This window comes from Pleurodeles waltl, chromosome 6, assembly GCF_031143425.1.
Source record: "Pleurodeles waltl isolate 20211129_DDA chromosome 6, aPleWal1.hap1.20221129, whole genome shotgun sequence".
Classification (NCBI taxonomy): Eukaryota; Metazoa; Chordata; class Amphibia; order Caudata; family Salamandridae; genus Pleurodeles; species Pleurodeles waltl.
The window spans coordinates 97275335-97296941 of NC_090445.1; the positions used below are offsets into that span (position 1 = coordinate 97275335).

The 21607-nt window shown below is 45.5% G+C and overlaps 1 protein-coding gene across 1 annotated transcript in view; it reads left to right on the top strand.

Moving 5' to 3' along the window:
• The first annotated feature begins 9726 nt into the window (after positions 1-9726).
• Positions 9727-21607, top strand: part of IKZF3 (IKAROS family zinc finger 3) — a 449605-nt gene continuing 437724 nt past the window's right edge. Inside the window, exon 1 of the mRNA XM_069237426.1 lies at positions 9727-9915. The gene's annotated coding sequence lies outside the window, so the exon portion shown is untranslated. The remainder of the gene's footprint in view (positions 9916-21607) is intronic.

Sequence of the window (21607 nt, forward strand, 5' to 3'; positions counted from 1 at the left end):
AGATTGGATGGTGTCTGTCGACTTGCAGGATGCTTATTTCCATATTTCCATTCTCAAGTCACACAGGAAGTATCTCCGTTTTGTGGTAGGTTCGCAGCACTACCAGTTTGCGGTCCTTCCGTTTGGTCGCAACTCGAGTCTTCACGAAGGTGATGGTGGTGGTTGCAGCAGGCCTCGGGAGGAAGGGAATAGCAGTATTCCCTTACCTGAACGATTAGTTGATCAAAGCCAAGTCTCCGGAGCTTAAGCTGCATAATCTGCAGATGACAACCCAGTTGTTGTTCAGTCTGGGCTTTTCAATAAACATGCCCAAGTCTCATCTGGAGCCCTCTCAACACCTCCTGTTCATAGGGGCAGTACTGGACACTACATTGAATCGAGCCTTTGCTCCGCCACAGCGGATTCAGGACATTCAGGCGTTGATTCCAATGTTTCAAGAAAGAGCGGTTGTTCCAGTCCTCAAGGTCCTTCGTTTGCTCGGTCTGTTCGCTTCTTGCATTCTGTTGGTCACTCATGCATGCTGGCACATGAGGGCTGTTCAGTGGTGTCTCCACAGGCAGTGGTTTCAGCACAAAGGGGATCTTGAGGAGTCGATAAGGATCTCCAGAGACACTGCAGTGGATCTTCAATGGTGGGCTGCAGTCGGCAACCTGTCTCAAGGAAAGCCGTTCTCGTTGTCGCCTCCAGTGACCACGGTGATAACGGCTGCCTCCACTTTGGGGTGGGGAGCTCATCTGGGGGACCTGGAGATCAAAGGTCATTGGTCTCCAGTGGAGCAGGTGTTTCATATCAACCTGCTGGAATTGCGGGCGATTCGTTTGGCTTTCAAGGCCTTCTTCCCTTCCATTTGCGGTCAGTATGTACAAGTATTGACGGACAATATGACTGCAATGTGGTATGTCAACAAGCAGGGAGGAGTAGGGTCGTATCTTCTCTGCAGAGAGGCTCTGCAGCTCTGGTCCTGGGCAGAGGACAATCGGATTTGCTTAGTGGCAAACCATCTGGCCGGGGTTCAAAACGTGCGTGCGGACAGTCTCAGTCGGCTCCTCTCAGCCGATCACGAGTGGCGTCTTCATCCAGATCTGGTCCTTTACATCTTTCGAATGTGGGGATTTCCCCAGGTAGACCTATTTGCCACTCGGGAGAACGCGCACTGTCTGTCGTTCTGCAGCTTTCAGTGTCCGATGCAGGAAGCCTGGGGGACGCGTTTCAGATGTCCTGGAATGGCCAGTTGCTTTACGCGTTTCCCCCATACCCTTGATTCCTTGAGTTCTGAGGAAGATTCGCCAAGACCGGGCCCAAGTCATATTAATAGCTCCGGATTGGCCAAGAAGGGTGTGGTACACGGACCTTCTCCAACTCTCACTGTGCCCTCCGCTCCGTCTCCCTTTCAGGGCAGACCTCCTCTCGCAGTCGCAGGGGTGGGTTCTCATGCCTGGAGATTAAACGGGGCAACCTGAGTTCTTTTTCTCTCCCACCGGATGTGGTGGACGTTATTTTATCGGCCCGGCAACACTCCACCAAATCTGTCTATGTGAGCAGATGGGCTAGATTTGTTGATTGGTGTGGAGAGAGACAAATTAATCCCTTAAGTGCCCATTTGTCGGACATATTGATGTTTGCATTGTCCTTGGCACAGCAAGGCTGCGCTGTTGCTACTGTCAAAGGCTATCTTTCGGCCCTTTCGGCTTTCTTATGTCTTCCTGATCAACCCTCTTTGTTCAAATCCCCTTTAGTGTTGAGATTTTTGAAGGGGCTTACCAATAGGTTTACTCCCACTCCGTTTCTCATGCCCCAGTGGGATCTAAATCTGGTCTTAACCTTTTTGATGGGCTCTCCTTTTGAGACGCTTCATTCTTGCCCTTTAAGGTTTTTAGTTCTAAAGACTGTGGGGGTCATTCTGACCCTGGCGGTCATGGACCGCCAGGGCCAACGACCGCGGGAGCACCGCCAACAGGCTGGCGGTGCTCCCATGGCATTCTGACCGCGGCGGTACAGCCGCGGTCAGATACGGGAAACCGGCGGTGTACCGCCGGTTTCCCGCTGCCCAAGGGAATCCTCCATGGCGGCGCTGCAAGCAGCGCCGTCATGGGGATTCCGACCCCCTTACCGCCAGCCTTGTTCTGGCGGTTTTGACCGCCAGAACCTGGCTGGCGGTAACGGGTGTCGTGGGGCCCCTGGACGCCCCTGCAGTGCCCATGCCAATGGCATGGGCACTGCAGGGGCCCCCTAACAGGGCCCCACCAAGATTTTCAGTGTCTGCCACGCAGACACTGAAAATCGCGACGGGTGCAACTGCACCCGTCGCACCCCTTCCACTCCGCCGGCTCCATTCGGAGCCGGCAGCCTCATGGAAGGGGGTTTCCCGCTGGGCTGGCGGGCGGCCTTCTGGCGGTCGCCTGCCAGCCCAGCGGGAAACTCAGAATTACCGCGGCTGTCTTTTGACCGCGCAGCGGTATTCTGCAGGCGGGAATTTGGCAGGCGGCCTCCGCCGCCCACCAAAGTCAGAATGACCCCCTGTGTTTCTTACGGCCATCACGTCTGCTAGGCATGTAAGTGAGCTTCAGGCTCTTTCTGTTCACCCCCCTTTTACAACCTTTCATAAGGACAAAGTCGTACTGAGGACCAGGGCGGCTTTCCTCCCCAAGGTAGTGACTCCGTTTCACTTGGGACAGTTCATCACTCTCTTGACATTCTATCCTCCTCCACATCCATCTAAGGAGGAGGAGAGGCTCCATCGACTGGACCCAAGGAGAGCTCTCAGCTTTTACATAGACAGAACGAGAGGGTTCCACTTGGATGACCAACTCTTTGTTGGAAACGTGGGGAAGAGGAAGGGGAAGGCTGTCCACAAGCGAATGCTATCCAGGTGGGTCGTTCTTTGTATTAAGATATGCTATTCGTTGGTGAAGAAAGATCCTCCTGATGGAATAAGAGCCCATTCCACCAGGGCTAAGTCGGCCACATCAGCCCTGGCTAGAGGTGTTCCAGTGGCGGACATTTGTAAGGCCGCAACTTGGGCGTCCCTCCACACCTTTGTAAAGCATTATTGCTTGGACTCAGAGGTGAGGAGGGATGGCCATTTTGCGCGGTCTGTGCTGCAGGATTTTTTGGTGTGACCAGACAGACACCCTCCTCCGAGGCGGGACTGCTTTGGGACTCTATTCACTAGGTGAGGAATCCACAGGTAGTTGTATCCATCAGAAGAGCAAGTTACTTACCTTCGGTAACGCTTTTTCTGGTGGATACACTAGCTACCTGTGGATTCCTCACAGTCCCTCCCGCCTCCCCGTAGTCTGTCTGGTCATACCAAGATTTCCTTGGGTGTGTACATGTGTTGTTGATTGTTTCTGCATTATGAGGATATACGTTTATAGATATTTTTGTATATATGGTTCTATTTGTATGTGTTGGTATACATTCATGATTGTGCAAAACATTTGCGGACACGTATTGGTATTGTTACTATTGTTGGCTTTTGCCTTTTCTATAAACGTTTCCTTGAACATAGATATGAGGTGTTTGGAATGTCAATATTCACCTATTTGTCTCAAAGTACATAAAAAAATGGTGTAAACTGACGTCAGCACGCCGGCGAGGGCCTCTTATTGCCACAATGACATCAAACGGAGCCGCGTGGAGTCGGGTAATTGCGACGTCCTCGCCAACGTGCAGAGCTGGAAATAAGTTTCCGTTGAATGCTGCGCATGGGGAGAATTCATTAGGTGAGGAATCCACAGGTAGCTAGTGTATCCACCAGAAAAAGTGTTACCGAAGGTAGGTAACTTGCTCTTTAGGTATATAAACTCTGTCCCTGACCCCACCAACTCAGAGACAAGGCCCTCGACTGGATCCAATCCTTCCTCTGCAGCAGAACTCAACGAGTGAGACTCACCCCCTTCCTCGCAGACCCCACACGCACCACCTGGGGAGTTCCCCAGGGATCCTCCCTCAGCCCCACGCTGTTTAACATCTACATGGCCCCGCTAGCCACCATCATCAGAAGCTACGGAATCAACATCACCACCTACGCCGACAACACCCAACTCATCCTCTCCAACAAACCCAACAAAGTCAAACACAACTTCCACAAAGGCATGGAAGCAGTTGCCAACTGGATGAGAAACAGCTGCCTTCAACTCAACATAACCAATACAGAAGTACTCATCATGGGCCCTAAACCCAACGCGTGAAACTACTCCTGGTGGCCACCCACCCTCGGAAACCCGCCCCCACCAGCCAAGCCTGCAACCCCAGGATCATCCTGGACTCCAATCTCAGCATGAACCATCAATTCAACTCAATCAACTCCACCTGCTTCCTCCTCCTACGCCTCCTACGCAAGTCCTTCAAATGGATCCCCCTCGAACATAGAAAGATCGTCACACACATCCCATCACCAGCAGACTGGACTATGTCAATGCACTCTATGCCGGAATCAACAAAAAGCTCATCCGCAAACTACGAAACATCCAGAACGCTGCCGCCAGACTGGTCCCTGACCTACCTCGACACTGCCACATCTCACAACACCTACGTACACTGCACTGGCTTCCCATAGAGAAAAGAATCACCTTCAATATCCTCACCCACACACACAAAGCTGTCCACAACACCGGACTAGACTACCTGAACCATTGACTCAACCTCCATGTAACCCACAGGACCCTACGCTCAGCCCAGCTCTCTCACGCAGAAGTACCCCACGTCAGGAAAACCAGAACAGGAGGATGCTCCTTTTCCTACCTCGCAGCCACCACCTTGAACGCCCTTCCTCTCCACATCAGACAAACCACCTCCCTCCTCAGCTTCACGAAGGAACTGAAGACATGGCTTTTTAAGCAACCACTGGTGAACACTACACATTGTACCTCCCCTCCTCCAGCGCCTTGAGACCCCAACGGGTGATGAGTAATTGCGCTTTACAAGAATTGATTGATTGAACTCTGACACTTCTGGACCTGAACCTGCAACCTGTCAAGAGGAACTGCCTGGCTGCCAAAAGGACTCATCTGGACTGCCTTGCTGAGAAGGCTGCTGCCCTGCTGTTGCCCTGCTGACCTCTGACTTTGCTGAGAGATCCTCTCCAAGGGTTGGATTGAGTCTCCTGTTTTCTGAAGTCTGAGGGCCAAAAAGACTTCATCTCTTCAGGAAACTCCTTGTGCGCCAAAAATCATTGCACATCCTGCCGAAAAGGACGCACAGCCTGCCTTGCGACCGAGAAATTGCAGCACACTTCCAGAGTGGAAATTCAATGCAACGCCTGTCTTGCGACTGAAAATTCGGCGCACTGCCATATCGGATCGATGCACAGCTAAACCAGAACGACACAGCCGATTCCCTGAGTGAGAAATCGACGCAGTTCCTGCCCTGTGACAGAAATTTTGACTCAACGCTCTCCCGGATCGACGCAACGTCTGTGACTTCTTCTAGCTTGCCCAGGATTTCCCCGCATCGTCCCTGGGCATCACAAAGATCCCCACATCGCAGTGAGGAACCAAGACTGTGCGACCAAAAACGACACAAGACCCTTGCAGTGTGGAAAGAAACAACACATCGTCTGTGCCGCGTCGGAAAATCTGACGCACACCAAATTGTTCCACGCATCTCCTCCTCTGCGGTCTCTGTGCATGTTATTTTTGAAGCAAACCAGGTACTTTGTGTAATCAAGAGACAACTGTTGATTTCTGAGATTTAAGACTCTTTTTAATCTTGCAAAAGTGATATTTCAACTTGTGATTATTGAATCTTTTATCGTTTTCTGACCTTATTTTAACCAGATAAATATCAAATATTTGTTCTAATCCTGTGGGGTGTATATTTATGATGTGTTACTGTATGTTTTATTGCACAAATACTTTACACATTGCCTTTGAAGTTAGGCCTTACTGCTCAGTGCCAAGCTACCAGAGGGTGGGCATAGGATAATTTGGATTGTGTGTTACTTCCCCTGACTAGGTATGCGGTCCCTAATTGGACAAAGGTGTATACCTCTGCCAACCTGAGACCCCATTTCTAACAAGGTCTTAAATGGATGATCTACTTTTTTCCTGGTTCCTGATATCATGCTGAGACTTCTTGACATGAGGCCAGTGGTCTAAAAAAAAAGTTAAATGCCATATAAACTACTGAGAACTGCTTGCTGGTTCTCTTGCATTAAAATGTTTAGTGCGGGATGAAGTAAATTGTTGTATTCTGTTATCTACAGTAAATGTCTTAGCAGTCAAGCATATAAACAAGACAGATGATGCCCAATCAAAAGGTTTAATGGTCTATGCTAAAGAGTTTAGGCAGTTCTGCCTAGACAGAGGAATTGTGGTTCAAGCAGACTTTCTCCTGGTGCCTAGTCAATTCAGTTTAGGATTGGGGCTCCAGGTTTCTCAGGACAGGTGCAGTTGGTCTCTGGAGCCATCCGTGTTCCATATCTGAACACTCTTTGGTGCCTTTAGGGCTGGATCTGTTTGCTCTCAGGCTAAATGGCAAACTGTCTCGATTTTCCAGCTCAAATTTTTCAGTCAAGAGGTGGAGGCAGACAATGCCTTCTTTCACCCGAGGAAATTTGTGGTGTGCGTGTGGCACCTCAATTCTCTGTGGATTTTTCCAGGCTCCTTCCAGTGTTTCCCCAGTTCTCATCAATACAAAAAGGGACCTTTATGAGCGTGTAATGTATAGCTGTTTTCAGCTGAAGGCATTGATGATTTCAGGAATTCCTGAAATGTCTGAGGTCTTTGCAAGACGCGCTCTGTTATTGGAGTCTTGGGCCCTTAAACTAGATTAATTTACATACATGTTTGGTCAGTCCGGTTCGGATGGTTTGTAGAATGACCAACAATTCATGTTTCTTCCCTTCAGGTTGAGTGCCAAATGTTCTAGTTTTGTTGTTTTAAACAGCTAGTCTTAGAACTATAAATGAGTGCATATCAGAAATCTAAGTAGTTCAGATTGAATTTCAAGGGAATCTAGTTGGGAAGCCTTACAAACGATCTGCCTCAAAGTTCCTCCCAAATCTACATACTTGATTTTATGGTGTGCAAGCTTGCTTCTAGATTGTGTTTTGAATTGGCCAGACAATGGTTTGTTTTCTTTAAGACAACTTTTAGTTAATTTAGTGATGCATCTTTGTTTTATTTCTCTCACAGAGTTTCTGATGCACCAGCCCTTGATGCTGATAACAGATAATTTTCTCCACAATCAGGGTTACTTTTTATATAACTAGACACACTAAGAAATTATCGATTTTCAGCGTTTGCCCTTTGTTTCCTAATTTGCACAAAAGTATGTATGGTAAGATGCTTAAGGTGATACGAAGCACAGACTGACACTTCCTGTCCTCATTTCGCTTCCCTTACCCTTAAGATACCCTTTTACTGATCAATGTGCTGCTCCATGTCTTGCACTAGCACTTTGTTATCTCTTCGCTCTTTCTGTGAAGCAATACTGGTTTTATATAGTTTGTGTGTGTCTTTTTTGCATTATTGATCGTGTATCATGCAACTATGATGACTTCTAACAAATATTTAGTTACTGTACTTTTGGTATTGACCCCCTTTATGTTCTCCCTTGCACCAGCACTTTGGCCTGATGTGCTAATGTGACATTAGATTGAAACCATTGTTTTAGGTTTTTGTGTTATTGTAAGTTGTGTTTTTCTTTCTGTGTGCTTTGTCATGTTGTTTTTTTATCGTTGGGAAATTGTAATGATGTTAATTAACCGTAAACAATAAATAATCTATAACATGTATTGTAAAATGCTTAAGGTGATAAGAAGCACAGATTGACACTTTCTGTCCTCGTTTGGTTTCTCAACTTTAATATTTTAAAAGTATTTTATCCCAGTTTTCTTTACACTTTGGCAAGATGGGTCAGATAGAGTATAAGTGACACAGTGACTGCTGTTTCCAGGTCTGGAGCCTATTCTGTTGGAGACTATGGCTTTTAGAGTTTCTCTTCTCTGGACCTCTTGATGATATCATGAATAAGCATACTGTTCAAAAACACTGGTTCTTAACTGTGGTCTGGGGACCCTTGAGGGTCGAAGAGGCCTACTTGGAAGCTCCTCTACAATCTTACAAAATTAAATAATAATAAAATTAATACATTAAAAAAATTAAGTATATACAATTAAAGAAGCAACACTGGAAATGTGAAAGCTTTTTCTATATTTGATTGTGAATTGAACTAAATATTTCAGAATGTGAGCGTTTCTTCGATGTAGCCTTGTTTTTGTTTTTGTGTGTGTATTGCTTTGCGGCTTAATGCATAGAAATTGCTTAGGCCCGGTGTTTCCAGCTTCCAATATTTACTCAGTGGGGATTCCAGTAATGATTCATTGGGGATCCACAGAAGCCGAAAGGTTAGGAACCGCTGTTCTAGATCATCTACAGTTAGAACATGTCATTTTAAAATTATTCCTAATGTTTTTTAGAGTGTGGATGTGAGGCTATCAATTGGTCATAACTGAGCTTCTGGTCTTGTAATAAATGTGAAATCTCCCCAGCTGTTTCAATTGCTGTTTACTGTATTCATGTATTACACTAAAATTAGTTAGGTGACATATTATTCGCCCATACATTATTGATGTTTGTTGAAATTCTGAAATAGGGAAATAATGTTGTAACCGGTTGTGCTGAAGTAAGCCTTTCTCTTCATCTTTCTTTCTCTCTTTTCTACCTTTCTCTCTCTTGCTCTAGATTTAAGTTTTGTGATGAAAAATAAATCCTCGAGACAGAGCGTCAGTGCCCACCATGTGCAAAAATTAGTCACAGATGTGTTGCCTTTGATGCATTTTTGTCAGGTCAGGGCTCTGGAATACAATTTCACTTTTTTCTATTACATGTTCATGTGAGCTGTTGACTTGCGGTGTTAGTTTATATGAGCTGCTGGTTGCACAGCGTTTCTGCCTGTGCTCTGCATTTAGGTGTGCCTGTTACTTCGCTTTGTTCTCTTGGTCCTGTAAGGTTACCATTGCTCCCTGCCCATCCTGGGCATGGTTTTGGCGTTCTGGCAGTGCTTAATTTGAGCTGTTGGTTTCCCGTGTCGGCACAGACACTTATTTGTCAACACTGCCACTTGTGACAGTCCACAACAACAGTTAATTATTAATTCAATATGCATTAAAAATTACCATTACTTGCTGCCCGAAACATTCATATAGCTTTGGGGGACTGGAATAGTCTTATTTGTCAAACTTGTAGAAGTGTGATGGTTAGTAGTTGAGTTGTTGCTATCATTGGCAACATGGCAGAGGCAGTGTGTGGTAAGCTGCAATGGCCTCCTGACGAGAGCCCTGGTACTTATTTTATTTTTTACAAGTTATTATTTATTTATGGATTTATTTTTTACAAATTAAGCTATCTGTAGTGATGCTCTCCATGAAATAAACAGATTTGAAGCCATCTGATAAACGTGTTTTTGCTTGTTTGTGTGTAGGTTGGGGATTGCTATGCCTATGTTTTCCGTGCACTGCGTTTTTCCTTTGCTCTGCTGCGTCGAAACTGCATCCGCCTTTCCTATGTCGCCGGTTGGGCGGGTGCGCTCATCTTCAGAAACTAACAGTTTGTCTCAGCACCGCGCTTTTGCATATTCTGTAACTTTTTGTGCAGCTGTGCCCTGCTTCACGCGTTGGTATTTAGGGCTGTGCTTTATTCAGCAAGTGTGCATGCAAATATCTGGGTCACTACTTGCACTGACACAGCCCCCTCAGCACCGGCAGTTTGACGTAAACAGCGCTGAGGGATGGAAGACTCTTGAAAGAGTGGTATTACGCCCCACCTCAGCGTTTCCTGGATGTGGCACGCGCCGGGCTTTACGGGAGGAACCCGGAGCAGCAGGAATTACGCAGCAGGAGAGTTTTAGCTCGCGCCTGACCAGGACTGCAGCTGAACGGTGCGCGTGCGAGGAACTCGAGGGCAGCAGGTGAGGCAAGCACGCGCCAGTGCCGGGAGTACGAGGGTAACTGGTGTTGAATTGACGTAGCAATACGCTGGGATGCGCATGAAATTCAGCCTTCAAAGTTACTGATGTTTCCGGGGGACTTGGCAGTGCGAATTACTGTTAATTCAAATAGTTGTACAACTATGCTCCCAGAACAATTTGGAATGGCGTTTTTTCTTCTCGTGACATAAAACTATTTATTTCAGGGGCATGTATGATTTTAGTGTATCGAACTTGACAATGTTATTCTTAGGCGGACCCGAGGCACTATTCCTTCTTATTCTGAGCCCTCCTGTTTCATAAATGTTTTGTGTCTTTTCGTTATCCATGTCAGAAAGAATGTGGGTATTTTTGATTTGTTTTACTGTGTGGAAATTGTTTTTAGATATGACCGGAACATGATTGTATTCCCGTATGGTCCTTGCACTGAATGAAGGTTTCTCATATCCTAAATGTAGTATAGGTCCCCATGATCCAGTAGGCGCACCGACAGTCCATGCTGAGCTTTCTCCCGGTCTGTAATTAGTATATAGGCCCACGTGCGGCAGGTGTTCCATGAACGAACACACTGAATACCTGACTGCAGCGTGGGTTTCTTCTCTTCTAAATAAAAGCTACTTTTCACGAGCTAATTAGTACGTAGGACCACGTAGGTTTATTCCGTAGACCCACTTTAACAGACATTTTTCCTGACCTGAATACATAGTACTATTGTATTTAAAAAAAACGGTTTAACCAAAAGGGACAGCAGAGGCACACAGAGCTTTAAAAAGACAATTTGTAATTTTCTCTTAGTACAGACAAGGATCTTAGCATCTCCTCGTTGGGCTTGTTGGGGTGCCCAGCCTTAGATGAGACCTTCCCCGGCCCCCCGCCTCCGTTTTACTCAACAAGCCCGTCCTACAATGAAATGCTTTAATCTATGTTATGTGTAAACGGATGTGCTGAAGAGAGTGCACGTTTACAGAAAGAGGAACGGTCACCCTTTATCTCTTATCAGTTCGCGATAGCACAGCCTCCGAGCTGCAAACCTCTAACCCTCCAGCCTTAGCACTAAAATGGCTGTTTTTTAGGCTTCACAGAGGACAGTTCGGCACCCCCGGCCGGAAGCCGAGGTAGACGAGACGGCGCACCCCGCCACCTCGGATGTTCTCTTCCTACCAGGGCGGGGTGAGAGGTGAAAACGGTTCGTGACGAGAAGCAGCGCTTTTGCATACGATATGGAAAGTCGCCCTTTTGGCACGCTTTCCTACATCGACGCGTGTCAAAACAGCGGTCTTAGTCAATTTGAAATGACATGTATCTCTCCAGGAAAGCACCTGTCGCCTTCCTGACAACATACTTTAAATTGCTATGGACTCTTGGGGCAGCTGGCTGATGGCACTGGATGAGTGCTGTACTAGGCAGCACCCTTAAGGGAAATAATGTCTGTAGGTGTTTAAAAGAGAGAAGACAAAGTTTGACAAAATAACTTTCATTCACGTTGGTACTGTACGTTCGACTGGTTTGCCTGTACCCAATGTAACCAGCTCCTGTGACCATAACCAGTACTTCAAAACTAAACAACTATTTCACAAAAAAATGAACTTCTCCAGCATAAAATGCTCCATCATAAAAGCCTCCTTCAAAATGGACAATATATTCTCGGTCAGAAATGCTAAAACCTCAAGACATAACACCTAGGCGCTTTAACATAACCAACCCCGGTAACTTAACCAACAACTTAAACAGTTCCCGCTAGATGTACGGCTACTGTGACTAACTGCTTCTTCCATTTTACCAGTTGTACTTTTATAATTATATATTAGAGCAAGAAAGCACACATGAAAATTGTAGGCATTTAATCAGTCTTTGTTTCTAAGTATACAAAATGCAATGGCCCATTTATTGGAAAAAAATGCAAAATCCCATAAGTACTGGTTTGTAGTACACGTTTGTTTCTTTAAGCAACCCCATAAATCTTTCTTAACGAGATGTGTTTTTTATACTCGACTTTTTCAGGGGTGCAAAGTCCATAAGATTAAATACATGAATCTTCGTATACACATTTAAGTGTATTTATATTGCTAGAATAAGTCTACGTTGGTAGGGTATAGCAATGAAGAAGAGTGATAAATAAATACACCAATGTGCCTATACAGAAATACACTTTTTGTGCATCTGCAAGATTCACAAAAATGTACACTGATAAAAGGTTAACACGTGAACATATGTAAGATAGAACCATGATGACAGAATCACCACTCCATGTCCTGAAACCTTCAAGTGTCCCGAGAAATATTATGAGAGAATGCAATAATGAGAAAAATAAAGTAAAATATTATTGGTTCAACCCAGCAGTCCCAAATGCAGTATGGGGGTTTTCCCCTCTCAAACCGTACACACTATGTTATGTTATGTTATGTTATTTTTATTTGTACCGCGCACAGCTGCCCCAGCAAAGGGGCGTCCCGGCGCTTTGAGAAGGTAAACACAACACAGCACTAAAAGCGGGCAAAAGAAGACAAAACACAACAGATAAGCTTAGACAAATAAAAAGGTCTTAATAGCCCGCCTAAACTGAAGGAGCTCATCAATGGCCCGGATTTGTGGAGGAAGAGAATTCCACCAACTCGCTGCCAGGACTCGAAAAGAGCGGCCCCCAATTCTGCTCAGCTTAAAGCGCGGAACCACTGCTAAGTTATGGCCTAACGATCTAAGAGTGCGAGAGGGAACATAAGGAATCAGCAATTTCTCCATGATTTGCGGGGAAGTACCCTTTAAGATTTTAAATGCAAAACAGAGAACCTTAAATCTAATCCTCTGCTGCACAGGGAGCCAGTGGAGAGAGCGCAGAGTATTGGACACCGAACATCGCCTGGGGAGACCAGTCACCAGTCGGGCCGCAGCGTTTTGAACCCGCTGGAGCCGCCGAAATTCTGACTGGTTTATCCCCGCCAGTAGGGAGTTGGCATAGTCCAACCTAGACAGCACTGATGCTTGAACCACCAGCTGTCTTGTAGGTGCATCAAAGAATTTGAGGATAGGTCGAAGTCCTCTGATGATGCCATAGCAAGAAGCCGCCACCTTCTTGGTATGACAGATGAAACTCAGAGAAGAATCAAACCATACCCCCAAGTTTTTTATCTCTGCCGCTGGGAGGGGAGTCACACCCAACTCCGAAGGCCACCATTTATCATCCCACAAAACCACCTGTTTACCAACCACCATAATCTCCGTCTTTTTGGTGTTTAACTGGAGACAGTTGGATTTCATCCAGTTAGCCACTTCCCGCAGACCATCACAAAACCTGGGAGCCTCCAGGTCTGAGTCCCCACTCAGTGTGACCGCCAGCTGCGTATCATCTGCGTAGGATACCATGGTTAGGCCCCACCGCTTGACGACCGCAGCCAACGGTCTCACATACAGATTGAAAAGGGTGGGACTCAGTGAAGACCCCTGTGGGACTCCCTGGTCTAACGGGTAGAGTGACGACTTACCGGGCGGGATCGCCACCTGGAATGACCTATCCATAAGGAAGGAACGAAACCAGTGCAAGGCGGAGCCAGAAACGCCCACCTCCTCAAGACGCCGAATCAGAATTCCGTGCGAGACCGTGTCGAAGGCGGCACTAAGATCTAATAACAACAGTGCCGCCGTCCGACCGGAATCCATCACGGAGCGCAGATGCTCGACCATCGAGAGGAGGGCCGTCTCCGTACTATGACCTGCGCGGAACCCGTTCTGGGTAGGATCAAGAATGTTAAACCTACCAAGGTGGTCTGTAAGAGTGGCATTCACATGGGCCTCTGCTATTTTCGTGGCCCAAGGAAGAAGGGAGATAGGGCGGTAGCTTTCAGGTTTAAGGGGGTCAAGGGTCACCTTCTTCAGAATTGGCGTAACTACTGCCTGCTTCCATCTAACGGGAACCACTCCAGAAGAAAGAGACAGGTTGATCAAGGACAGTACCGGGTAGCGGCAAACCGGTGCCAGAGTCTTAAGTTGGGCGGGTTTCAACGGGTCAGCCGGAGAGCCAGACTTAATTTTGGCGCTGAGATAGTCAAACATCTCCAGAGATAAGGGGGGTAAGATGGAAAGACATTCCCCCTCACCTAAGGTGCGACCAACCTGCTCTAGCATCAGGGAACCCGTTGGGAAAGTGCGATAGATGGCTTGCACTTTTTCATGAAAGAAAGAGGCCAAACCCTCACAATGTGAATCCGAGCATATTGGTAGAAGAGTGTTTGACTACCAGGTGAGCACATTAACGTTATGCTTTGTTTACTTGTGCGAAGATACTAAACCCAGGGTTTTGGAGGTGCGAGGCTTGTACCACTGCTACCAAAGAAATTCTATGTACCTACCCCGTCGCTCTGGAGTAATTGTTTTAGCAGCATTATCACCAACAAGACTATATATATATATATATATATATATATATATATATATATATATATATATACACACACATATATATATATATATATATATATATATATATATATATATATATATATATATATATAGTCTCTGAAGGTGATGCTGTTATTCCCTTCTACCTGTTACCGTCTATAAACGCAGCAACGGCTAACCCAACAACATAATTGCTCTTACTTAGAGATCCGGCACAAAGGAGGGGTTGGGAATACCTGGGCTTATTTTGAACACGTTCCTTAAATTAGTTACATCTTTCTGAGACGTGGGGCTCAGCTGTGTGCATGTTTGTCTTAGAGGAAGAATTGGGAAGAGTATAAAAGTATGAATTCTTCAAATTATGTCAAGGAAACCTATGATCAAGGTAAATTAATTTCCTTAAAAAATCTCTTTCTTTTGGTAGTGAGAAACAAATGTATTATTTTACGTTTTCTGTTGCGACTAATTTTTAGGTCAAGGTAGGTAGGCAGGGATTCTCTTGAGTCAGCTGACAGCCGTAATTTCTGTAATGTCAGGTGTGAGCTGGTGTTATATCTAATTTGTTTCTGTTCTACATGGACTTGAGAGTACAAGAAGCTTTTAAAGACGTTGATTAATAAACATCACGTACACTCTTGTGTAAATAGTGCCTGTTTTTGTGTTTAATGCTCGCTGTCTCTTCATGTAAGTCTGTCTAATTAATTGTATGAACACCAGTATTAAGCAGCTATCTGTGCTATCAGTCTTCTTGGTTGTAGAGGCTGTGTTGAGCATAATATCCTTTATCGGTTTATTTTGTTATATTATGACTCAGGAGAGTCTGACTCCTAGTCCTTGTTAGATTTGTTATTATTGTATATGCCTACTCAGCTACCTCCTGTGGATCAGTTCTAACGTGGTTGGTCCAATGTTGTATTGTGCACGCACAGTGTTATTCTTTGAAAGCTTCTCATGCATGCCTACACTCATTTCCTCCTTGGTGTTCTGCTGTTGTCTGGTCCGGCATTACCACTTGGACTCTGGACCGGACAACAGCACCTCCCAGCCTCTCCTTGTTTCTCCTTTGTAGGCCCCTTTTATTAGCGTTCTTCTTGCATTTGGATTATAATACTAAACCTTCCTGGAATTCTCCAAGCTTGCTTTGCTGCCTCTACATTGTGAATACGACATCCAGTTAAGTACATCGATATCGAAAATCACATTCTGTCACCAGGTGTTCATTATGACTTGATTTTCAGAAGTGTTACCTGTTTTAGTAGTTGTATTTTGTAATGGTAAATGCTGAGAATGGTTTTACATTTCTTAGATTTAAAAGTGTTTATTAGCTCAGCAATTAAAGATAAATCACAGCACGCTGCCATGACTACAGAACAAAATGTGTCCAATCAATATTTACCACTCTGGCCAACAGCTGATACCACAAAAAGCTTTTATCTAAGAAAGCCTTTTGCCTATAATATCTCTAATTGGGGAGTGCACGAGCCCAAACTGGGCTCAAAGAGTAGGAAAGAAGACGGAAAACAGAGAGACAAAGGAAACACAAACATATCCCCCCACTTACACTATGGCTTAATAGGCCATCATTTCTGCATGAGGATCCCCAGTGCAAACCGCTCTGTACCTCACCAAGGGCCATGTGTACAAACACTTTTTCCCGTAGACACAGAATGGGTAAAAACCTTTGCTACATCTGGCCCCAAATGCTGCTACCGGCATGCATACCAACCCTGTACCAAATCCATCCCATTTCTGCACCAGAGTCAGTCTGATCTCGCCAGTAGACTATGCAGGAAGGCTTTTGCAGATCCCGTGTGATTTAAAGCATTGTACGTCACGTGATGCTTCCCTTCATCTCTGGGCCTATCAAAACCTTTGCTGTCATTTCTCTATGCACCACCAGTAGTTCTCGCTCCCTTTGAAGTGTGTCTGGATGCAGATCAGAAAAAGAGCAGAATACGGTATCTGCCAAATGATCCAGTGTTTCCTACGAACTGTAGCCTGCACTGTGGAGTACAAGCCAGAATCATAGTCCCATCTATGACACAACTAGCATAATTGCTGTCTCTCTGGATCTTCTGTGGCATCCTATTTGCATGGTTCTTTAGACCCGACCCACTGTCCAGAGATCTTCAAGAGGACCCGGGCCACCCTAAGTTGAGCACCTCTCTGCACATTGACAAGTAGTTCATCTTTAATCCAACTTTACTATGCTTTCTATCACACTTTTCAGGATATGTATTTGGTTCTTGCATAATCAACAGTGCAGTATGGACGCATTTTAACTATTGGGAGATGAGCATGTTATTAGTGTATGATTTTTTGGTAAGAATTTTAAGTAAAAAATACATTTTTGAAACTGAACATTCCAATGAATTCAAATAAGTAAAACAAATAATTAAAATATTCAGAGACGAACACAATAAACCATTTATTCTTCACGCTTTTATAGCACATATACCCTACGCATATATTCATGTAGAACCACGTTTCCCATATGAAAGTGATGCTGCTTATATCTTGCTTCTGGTGATCTAGGGTCTTCTCTTGGTGGTGAACAGTCCACAATTGTTCCATGGGTTTTCAGTGTCTAGACCAATACTCAGTGATCTCCAAGGCCCGGTACCCTAGAGATTGAGTTTGTAAGAAGTTCTACGCATCTATCTGATCAGAGGGCAGTTGCAGGAACTGAGTACAATGAAAAATGTGTTATTACAAATAACGTTCTATCACTTCTGTTTCTCAAGCCAGATTCGAACATATCCAATTTGGTTAGAGTGGCATTTCTTTTCATTGTTCTGATTATTTTACTGATCAACAGTGTGCTGAAAGGAGCTTAAGATCAGACATTAAGGTGCATATTTAAGAGGCCCTAGCGCCACATTAATGCTGCTATAGCTTAATTTTGTTGACGCTAAGGCAGCCCTAAATTGACTTTTCTGCCACTCTGTATTTGTAACCACTTGCGCCACATTATGCCTGCGCCAGGCATAATGTATGCAATGGGGGCGTTCCGGCGCTAGGAGGCCAGCAAGAATGGCGCAATTACATTTAACAGATTTCACTGTGCCATTGTTGGCATCATTTTTAATGCCTGCTCAGAGCAGGCATTAAAATGACGCACACATAGAAACCTATGGGCCTAGTGCAGCAAAGCGCCACAATAGTGTAAAAAATGCTGACGCTATTGTACTAATGAGCACCATGGTGCACTGTATTATAAGTACGGCGCAACCACGGTGTCGTTAGATGCTGGTATAGGTGGGGTGCAGAAAAAGTGGCCATCATAGCAGATGCACCACTTTTTCTTAAATATGGGACTAAGGGCCAGATGTAGCAAACAGTTTGCAATGCACAAAACCCCTTTTGCGATTCGGGAACCTGGTTACCGAATCGCAAAATGGGTTTGCGAGTCGCAATTAGGAAGTGAAGTCTCCTTCCTAATTGCGAGTCACAGTGCAATGCCAGATTGCTTTGTGACCGCTAAGGCGGTCGCAAAGCAATGGCAGTTTGCACCCATTCGCAAAAGGGAAGTGGTCCCCATGGGACCCCTTCCCCTTTGTGAATGGAACTGCAAAAAAAAATTCAGAGCAGGCAGTGGTCCTGTGGACCACTGCCTGCTCTGAAAAAATGAAACGAAAACTTTTCATTTTTTATTTTTGTAATGCATCTCTTTTTCCTTTAAAAGCAGTCACAGACATGGTGGTCTGCTGTCTCCAGCAGGCCACCATCCCTGTGAGTGCCTCGAGTCTCAAAGGGGTCGCAAATTGAACCCACCTCTTTAATATTAATGAGGTGGGCCTTTGCAACCCCCTTGCGAGTCGCAGATGGTGTCAGGGACACCATCCTACATTCCAGTTTGCGCTGACTCGCAATTTGCAAGTCGCAAATTGGAATATACCTACATCTGGCCCTAAATTACTTAGCAAAGACCCCCCTCCTCACTTTGTTAAAAATGTCACAAACTTTGAAAGTACTTGTCTGTAGAACACAGAGTACATTCATTTTCTGTCCATGTCAGAGATGTCATGGAAGGGTTGCTCAAAATGAAAACTGCATGAGTAATATGGGTAAACATCTGGTGTGTGTGAGATTAGCTTCGGCACTGTACACAAGTCATTCCAATTGCTCTGTGGGTTTGTGTGACTATCTTAACTTTATGTGTAACCAGGCTCTTACAGGTTTTGCCTCTTGTAAACCTGATTCGGTTAGTGGCTGATTGATCATTGGGCATTAAACAATAACTTCACGGTAAAAGGTACATTGTGCTATACAAATTTAAGCCCTGTCATTACCTGAATTGATGATTGAGCCTTCACTTGGTTCTGAAAGGCATTACATCAGATTCTCAAATTTTCATCCCTTCATGCATCCTAGAATGTTTTTCCTTGATAATACTCTATACTTTTTTTATGTGTCCATGGCCAACTCCGTAAATTGCAGGGCTTTCAGAATAGTAGGCCTGCTAATGTCAGTGAGACTTCCATTAGATTAAACAGACAGTATTTTAACGGTACACATAGCAGGTCTTCTTAAACATTTTGAAAGGTATACTCATATGATCACAAACATGATTTGCTTTGTTAGGAGAGAGAAAGTCATGTGCAATGTAATAATCAGGCACTGTGTCAAGAACATATAACAATATTTTTTTCCCTAGGTGATTAATCCACAATCAGTCTGATAAATGTGCATGTAGCACAATCACATGCTCAACCAAGCTAAGTCAATATTCCGACCTTTACAATCAAAGACAGCCAAAAACATGTGCTCATGGTTCGTTGTGGTATTCATTCACCAATTCTAAATTCCCTTGAACTAACAACAATGCCCCCTCCCAATCTCTCCTTGCATATTCTCCATGTGCTGGTCAATGTGTCATGGTTCCCAGGTGTATTATCCCATATTATGGGCCTAATCATTGCGTTCCGGGTTTTAAGTGTCCCCAGGTTCTCCCTGTCCGTTGTGTTGAGATAGTGTTATGGATGAGTCATGGGAGTCTAAAGCCGGCTCCCGTAGACAGGTCACCAACTGGTCCCAAGCCCTGGCTTTATCTAATGGGCAGCAGCCCCTCGCTGCATGCTGCCTCTGCCCATCTCAGTAGCACAGCTCTCCATTTCTCTAAAAGTAGACCCCTGGGAGATTGCCAGTGTAGAGTAATTTCCCTTTTTGCCAGGACAAATGCAAAGTCTGTGTACTTTGAGGTAATTTTGCAGGATCTAGGGCGTGGAAAGTCCACCAAGACAGCCACAGGGGGGAGGCAGGTAGTTTTCTATCTGTCAGGTTGTGTATGCTTTGAAACACTCCATCCCAGTACTCCCTCAGGTGGGTAAGTATCCATAGCATATGGAGAAAATCTGCATCTTGCCCATTGCATCGAGGGCACCTGGCATGCTCCATGCCAAATCTGGGATATATTATTTGGGGTGAGGTAGGCCCTATGGCGGATGTAAGAGGTGATTAATTTAAAGCGCGCATTTCTGGAGACTGTGTCTCTGTGCAAGATAATCCTAGCCCACTGTACACCATCAGGGAGGGCACCTATGTCAGTTTCCCATCTGTGCCTCAATTCATGTAAGGGGAGCAGCGTGTCCTTCCTCAGCGCTCTGTACAAGGAGGTAATTGCCTTCACCCTCCCAGTGTTGGTACATAAATTCTGGCATCCCGTGTGTGTGCTCGGTTCTGCTGATCAGCCAGTGTTGTCTGAATGTAGTTTTCAATGCCCTAGGCAGTAAAAACTGCCGTGGGGGAGCCATATTTGTCAGCCAGGGAGTCAAAGGGCAGTAGCTCTCCATCTCCGTATAGGTCCCCGAGTGTTGTGATATTGTGTTCTGCCCATCTAGTAACTCCCCAAAGGGCTTGGTTCATCGGAAGAGCAGACAGTCCAATTTTAGGAATCTCTGGGGTGTAGGGCAGGGTGGTTCTAGTACGGTGTAAGCTACACAACCAGCATCGCTTCATAACTTGCACCGCTGGTGAGACCGGAGGGTGAGGCCCCCTGGGGTTCAGTAGGATGCAAATCAAGCTATGATAGGATGGGGTACTTTGTTGCCTATCCCTGTCAATTTGGGATTCCTGGCACAACCACTGCGCAAACCATTAGAGTTGACTAGCAAGGCAGTTTAGTTCTAAATCTGGAGCTTCTAATCGCCCGTCCTCTGTGGGGCGTTGATGTTTCGTCAGGGCTATTCTACGCCCTCCTTTTCCCCATATTAGTTCAGTCAATACAGAGTTCACTTCCTGGATGAGGGATCCAGTGAGGTACACTGGCAGAGTGACAAAGAAGTATGTGGACTACTCCTAGTTAGGATTTTATAATCCGTATTCATCATGCAAAGTGGGCAGTATGAGCGCACATCTCTTGCAGGGCACCCAGGCTTCAAAAGCAGCACTACTATGGCTTTGTTGGTGGAGGGGGCCAACTTCCCTAACTCCAGCCCTTCAGTGTAGAGATCAACCAGTTTGGGGACTATTGGGTCTCTATATGTGCTGTAAAACTCTGCTGGGAGTCCATCAGTTCCCGGTATTTTTCCCTTGCCCATGGATTTTATGGCTGTGCTAATTTCTGGGATTGTGATGGGAGGGTCCGGCCCTCCAAAACCGATAGCCGCTGGAGTTCAAGGTCCTCCAGGAGCCTCAATTGCATGGGAAAGATGTATTCATGTGGTGGAGCGTACAACAAGGTGTAATATTCTACAAACCTGTGTTTATCTCGGCCTGTCGATCTAATTTCCCCCCCCCCTCTCATCGTTAATCTCCAGTATCAATGAGCTCCTGTAGGAGGGATTCACCAGCCATGCGAGGAAAGTGCCTGATCTGCCCCCTCTGTGTGCGCTTGTGTTATGTAAGCCCTATGGTCAAAGCATCTCAGCTTCTCAAACGAAGCTGACCCTTTCTTCCTTGCCTCCAATAGTAATGGCCTGGAGTCCGGGTTATTCGGTCTCTCCCACTCTAGGGCACATAGTGCTTTTTCAGTGCATTTTCGTGTTCCTTAATTTCCCTCTCAAGGGTGTGCCTAACCTCTACCACTTCGGCTATGCATCTGCCCCTGATCACTTTATTAAAGGCCTCCCACTCCCTCGCCTGTGAGGCTGAGGAGAAATCATTGTCTAAAAAGTATGTTTGGATGGCCTCTCAAATCGAGTAGCGGAACGCTGCATTCTCCAGTGTCCCAAAAGCCGCCAATCCGGTATACAGGGGTGCTCTCTGTGCCACGCTAACGATAACAGTAGAGGATTGTGGTCTGATATCGTGCAGCATAGATATTGAGCTGCGCAAACATTGC